This window comes from Erinaceus europaeus, chromosome 8 (assembly GCF_950295315.1).
Source record: "Erinaceus europaeus chromosome 8, mEriEur2.1, whole genome shotgun sequence".
NCBI lineage: Eukaryota > Metazoa > Chordata > Mammalia > Eulipotyphla > Erinaceidae > Erinaceus > Erinaceus europaeus.
Genome location: NC_080169.1, coordinates 55,532,115 through 55,538,971, shown reverse-complemented (window position 1 = coordinate 55,538,971; position 6,857 = coordinate 55,532,115).

Here is a 6,857-nt window from a genome sequence, read left to right as displayed (position 1 = left end):
TTGAGAGGGAGGAGGGAGATAGATAGACTTAGAGAAACAGAGAGACACCTGTAACACTGCTTCACCACTCACAAAGTTTCCCCCTGCAGGTAGGGGTTCCAGGGGATTGAACCCTGGTCCTTGCAAGTTGTAATGTGTGCACTCAACCAGGTGTACCACCACTTGGCCCCTAATTTTTTTAAAAAAACTAAAGCACTGCTCAAATCTGGCATAAATGGCTCCTTCAGGGATTAAGCCTCAGAAATGAGTCTTTCAATTAACCACTGTTATCTCTGGTCCTTTATCTATGTAAAAAAAATATCAGCCTGAGAGACTAGTGACTACAAAAATCAGAGTGTGTGTGTGGGGGGGAACATAAGGAGATATAATGAGTTTCACTACTTTCACATTTTCTCTTTCTATCTGGTGATACTACTCCACCCTTCTGTCTCTGCATTTGCCAATTCTTACTTGTATGATGGTTTGTTCTTTGACCTCTTTGAACTTCTGAGACTCAAAAGTAATTATTTTTTCCAAGACTTCCAAGAACATTTTTTTATCATAAGCTTTTTCTCCATGTGTCTTATAGTAAATTTTTAAAATCAGACAAGAGGGTGAGTGTAGATAGCATAATAGTTCTTCTTCTTCTAGCGTTTGCCCTTCTTCTGTAGCCCGTTAAATGGCTTTGAAAGTGACTGGGATCCATGTGGATTCAGTTGGCTAGGAAGGATCCTCAGTTTCCCCAATGAATGGGTACTCACGGGGTGCACCACGGGAAGGTCAATCCAAGGCACCCCAGCATAATAGTTATGCAAAGAGACTCTCATGCCTGAGGCTCCAAAGTTCCAGATTCAATCCCCGACACCACCATAAACCAGAGCTGAGCAGTGCTCTAGTAAAAGAAAAATAAGTACAAACCATTGTATTACTGTCGACTGTAAAACACTAATCTCCCAATAAAGAAATAAAAAAGAAAATAAATAAATAACTATCTCTCTATATATACATATAGATAGATATTTTAAAAAATCAGATAAGATTTTTTTTGAGAATTTTAAGCATATTTTTAAATTTATAAATCATTTTTCTTGCCCACAAAAGCCTGACCTTTGGAACTATTATCTTATTAGAGACTAAAAAAAGTAGTTTGTGGCATAGCAATGACTTTATTGTTCTAGATGGCATATGGTTGGGCCCTAATGCACTTAAAACCCATTGATTCAATAGAAAGAAAATTGCATGCCATAATAACTTAAGGAGAATTAAATCTATCTTAAATTAGTGTTTAAGAACCCAATTGACTAATTGATTGAATTTCCTTGAGATCTAATTGGCCTGAATTCATTCAGCAACTTATACTAACCAGCTGTGACAAATTATGTTATTTTTTCACCATTATTTCTTCCCTTAGCCCAGACACAGTTTTAGCACACACTTTTCCCAGTGCCACTAGTATGGTGCATGGCCAGTTGATCTGCTGCAACCAATGAAATGTTAAAGTATATAATGCATTCAGATGGTAACTTCAGGGGTGTGTGTGTGTGTGTGTGTGTGTGTGTGTGTGTTTTGGTTTGTCCTCTTGTGATTTTTTTTTGTAATCCATAATGAAAAAATACTGTCATAAGGAATTAGTTTCTTCATTCAGGGTCTCAGAATTAGATGACAGATGAAGACCTGGATCCAGTCCATATTCTGTTGTCACACTCAACCAAACCTAACCAGATCAGGTTCAGTTGAGTCATAGACCTGTAAACAAGAAGCCAATGTTCTTATAAGTAAATTAATAGTTTGTTGTACTGTGTATTATGATAGAAGTCTAACTAATGTAGTGTAGTCTTATCAGAAAGTATTCTTTCATGCTTTATATTTTATGTGGTTCACAGTAAATTTAACTCAGATTTCTTGCTTGCTTGCTTTCATTCTCTGTTTTTACATTTTGCCACCAGAATTACTATTGGGAATCAGGATTTGCACAATAATTTCACCACTCCTAGCACCTTTTTTTTTTCTTAAATATTTATTTGTTTTTTGCGATCAGGGTTATTTCTGGGATTGGTGCCAGCATGGATCCACCAATCCCAGCAGCCATTATTATTATTATTATTTATAAAAAGGAAACACTGACAAAAGCATAGGATAAGAGGGGTAAAACTCCACACAGTTCCCACCACCAGAACTCCATATCCCATCCCATCCCCTGATAGCTTTCCTATTCTTTAACCCTCTGGGAGTATGGACCCAAGATCATTGTGGAATACAGAATGTGGAAGGTCTGGCTTCTGTAATGGCTTCCCCACTGAACATGGGCGTTGACAGGTTGATCCATACTCCCAGCCTGTCTCTTTCTTTCCCTAGTGGGGCAGGGTTATGGGAATTCAGAGCTCCAGGACACATTGGTGAAGTTGTCTGTCCAGGGAAGTCTGATTGGCATCTTGCTAGCATCTGGAACCTGGTGGCAGAAAAGAGAGTTAACATACAAAGCCAAACAAATTGTAGAACAATCATGGACCTAAAGGCTGGAATAGTGCAGATGAAGATTTTGGGGGGTCTCTGTTCTGTAGATAGCTAGTAGGCATATTTTAGGCATATATTCAAAAGGGCCTGTGGCTATACTAGTTTTTAAATTTCTTTTTCCTTTTTTTTTTACCCTGAGCCTGAAATCTGTTATGCAGATGGATTCAAGTTATTGTCTGGGGAGATGATGTCATGGCTGGAAAAAGGACCAGAAAGCTGGATCAAGGAAGAGAGTAATTCCCAAATAAAGGAAAGGTGTATAAATAATGTTGACTGTAAACCCCTTCGATTTGATGTGGTCTGGGGCCCATATTCAGCTTAGGGGCCCATATTCAGCTTAGGAACCTATGTGACCTCTGCATCCCTGTAGGTCTGAGCTCACATTCTGTAATCATGAGGAGGAATGTTCCAAGCTGCCCCAATATCAGAACCCCAATATCCAGCAGCCATTTCTACCTTTCTTTTTTTTTCTTTTTCTTTTTTTTTTTTCTACCAGGGTTTTTGCTGGGGCTCAGTAATTATGCTACAAATTCACTGCTCCTGGAAGTCATTTAAAAAAATTTTTTTATTTGTAAAAAGGAAACTGACAAAACCATAGGATAAAAGGGGTACAACTTTGCACAGTTCCCACAACCAGGACTCAATTTCCCATCCCCTCCCCTGATAGCTTCCTATTCTTTATCTTCTGGGAGTATGGACCCAGGGTCATTATGGGGTGTAGGAGGTGGAAGGTCTGGCTTTTGTAATTGCTTCCCTGCTGAACATGGGTGTTGACAGGTTGATCCATATTCCCAGCCTGTCTCTCTCTTTCCTTAGTGGGATGGGGCTCTGGGACGTATTAGTGGGGTTGTCTGTCCAAGGAAGTCTGTTTGGCATGATGCTAGCATTTGGAACCTGGTGGCTGAAAAGAGAGTTAACATACAAAGCCAAACAAATTGTTGAACAATCATGGACTTAAAGGCTATAATAGTGCAGATGAAGAGTTGGGGGGTCCTCCATTTTGTACATAGCTAGTAGGCATATTTTAGTTAAATTCCAAGGGGTCTATGGCTATACTAGTTTTTTTTTTCCCTTTTTTTTTTTTTTACCCCTGAGCCTGAAATCTGGTATGCCAGTGGATTCAAGTTATTGTCTGGGGAGATGATGTCATGGATGGAAAAAGGACCAGAAAGCTGGATCAAGAAAGAGAGTAATTCCCAAATAATGGAAAGGTGTATAAATAATGTTGACTGTAAACCCCATTGATTTGGTGTGATCTGGGGCCCATAATCAGCTTAGGAGCCTGTGTGACCTCTGCATGCCTCTAGATCTGAGCTCACATGCTGTGGTCATGAGTAGGAACATTCCATGCTGCCCCAATATCTATCCATCTTCCTCAGGTGTAGCATAGAGTATGTTGTCCATCCTCCCTTTGGAGGATGGAACATTCTCTACCATTATTGATCCAAGTTTAGGGCACTGGAAGTCATTTTTTGCCTTCTATTTTTATTTGACAGAACAGAGAGATGTTAAAAGGGGCAGAGAGATAGAGAGGGAAAGAAAGGTAGACACCTGCCTGCTTCACCACTCATGAAGCATTCTCCCTACAGGTGAGGAGAGGTGCCACACCCCACTCAACTCCAGAATGATGGGTCTGACAGGGTCAGCACCCTAGAAAACTCTCTTCAAGGAAGAAGAATTTTGGGAGTGGGTCTTGGCATCTTGGGCAGATCTAAATTGGAAACTCTGATTATTGTTTTCATTATGTACATGGTAATGATGTTGTGTAATCGGGGACAAACAGCCCCTGTTCCCAGATTAGATACAGATGAACAGAAAATGAAGTGGACAAAGTTATGGGTCATCAAATACATGAAGTTTTAGGAAAAATTCTTAATAATACTTACCTCCTCTCATGAAATACGTTTAAACTCTACGTAAAATACTATCTGCTAAGCCTATTACTCAGAAATGCATCACCCCATGAAGTACAACATTACTGTGTAAAACTGCAAGGCCATCTAATCAAGAAATGAGCTTTGTTCCAGATATTGTTTATGTAAGACTGAAAGATATATAAACTCTCACTGGCTGAATGAAAATTGAGTTCAGATTCATCCTCCAACAGAGTGTGGTGTATTCTGTTCTCCTCCTGACCCACCAGGTGGTCACCTTCAGAGTTCCCTGATCCTTCCTGATGCTCTTCTGCTGTAGCGGTCCGTCGCAGAGAGGGGCTCAAACCTGGGTCTTTCTGCTTGGTGATTTTCTGCATGGTGTGCTTAACCAGTGTTCCATCACTCGCCCTCACATCTTTTTTGTTAACTCTTTCATTCCTTTTTTTTTATGACGGAGATAGAGAGAAACAGAGTGGGGTGGGGAAAGAAAGGGCGAAATAAAGAGAGATACCTGCAATGCTATTTCACTACTTGTGAAGCTTCTTCTCTACAGGTGGGAACCAGGGGCTTGAATCTAGGTCCTTGTACATAGTGAAGTGTGTGTTTTACCAGATGTATCCCTTTCTGGCCCTTTTAATTCAGATTATATATCTAATTACGCTGTATGCTTAAGTTTCTGTATGAATTAGCAAAGAAAATAATTTATGTTATATAATTTTATAACTATATTTGAGTCATACAATAGAAATATATCTACATCTCCTCATTAGGTCAGAAATATTTCAATCATCTTCCACTAGCTGGGTCAGGATCTTAGCAAGTTCTTTATACATATAAAACCTTCTACCTCACCTTACAATACAGTTGTTCTTGATAGGACTTGTATTGACCAACCGACTCAATATAGTGAGAATATGAGTAGAATTACTTCCTCATAACCAGCTGTTCGTTTCTATAGAACTAGACCAGAACAAACTTTGGTATTTGCATATTACCATAAGTATCTATCTCCTCCATCTTATGCTGACATCTGTGATGGCCTTTCTAAATAACTCAGGGCATCAGAGGGCTGTTCTCTCCCATAGGCCAAAAAAACTTTGGCAAACAGATCTGTATAATGTGTGCACTGGGCACATTTCCTTGTTGAATTATTCAGTTAAATCTGATAATGAGAGCACTCTGACACAGTTAAACACTCAGGTGAATAAAGAATTCACTTTGAAGTGTAGAGATATCTGGAGTCATCAGTGTGTTAACAAATGATGATGCTCACTATCATCATCCAGGGAGGAAGAAACTTTTGAAAAGGTAAGCTAGGGCTAAGCATGTTGGAGGCCTCTTCTGGCATGATTTCAAGGAGATGAAAGGTAGAGACAGTTTCTTATACTCATTTAAGCCATCAATCTTTTTTTTTTCTTTTTAGAATAAATGTGGTGAATTTTAAGAGAAAAATAAAGTTCAATTCTTGAGTGAATTTTATGCTCTTGAACTCTAAAAGGACCTGAAGAGATCAACACAAGTATCAATGCATCTTATTTCTAATCTTCCCTTTACAAAACCCCTCATACATATCTTTCAAAAGCGTTGAGTATTTCTTACCTTGGTGCTTCTTGTGTAAAGCAGTAGAAAGACTAACTGATCATCCATTATTATTTCTTTACTTTTTTATTGGGAGGTTAATAGTTTACAGTACAGTTGTTGGCACATGGGTATAATTTCTCATTTCAGCAAGGTAAAAAGCTACAAAACACTCTCAGCCCACAAGTCAAATTCATCATCAAGTACCAGAACCTGAAAGTTCCCTTTCTCCCTACTCCTCTCCCAGACTCCTTTGCTTTAGCGACTAAATCAGTCAAAGTTTTACTTTATGTTTTCCCTTTCTGTTCTTGTTTCTCAAGTCCTGCCGAAAAGTGAGATCATCCCATATACATCTTTCTCTTTCTGGTTTAGCTCACCTAACCCATTACCTTCAAGCTCCATCCAAGATGAGATGAAGAAGGAGAATTCACCATTCTTAATAACAGTATCATTCCATTGCATATATATCATAGCTTTCTTAGCCATTCATCTGTTGTTGGATACCTAGGTTGCTTGTAAGTTTGGGTTAGTATAAATTTTGCTGCTATGAACATAGATATATGTAAATAATCTCTTCAACAAATTCCTTTGGGAAAATTGAGTTGAAACATGTAGATGAATGAACAAAACCACTTCATATCACTATACACATTAAACCTCAAATGGATCAAGGATTTGGATGTTAAACCAGAAACCATTGAAAATTTTGAGGAAAACATTAGCAGAACTCTTCTCAATAACTTTTTTTCATATTTATTTTTTAATATTTTGTTAGTGATTTAACAATGATTAACAAGATTGTAGGATAAAAAGGATACAATTCCATATAATTCCTACCACTAGAGTTCCATATCCCATTCTCTCCACTGGAAGCCTCCCTATTCTTTATCCCTCTGGGAATATGGATTAAAA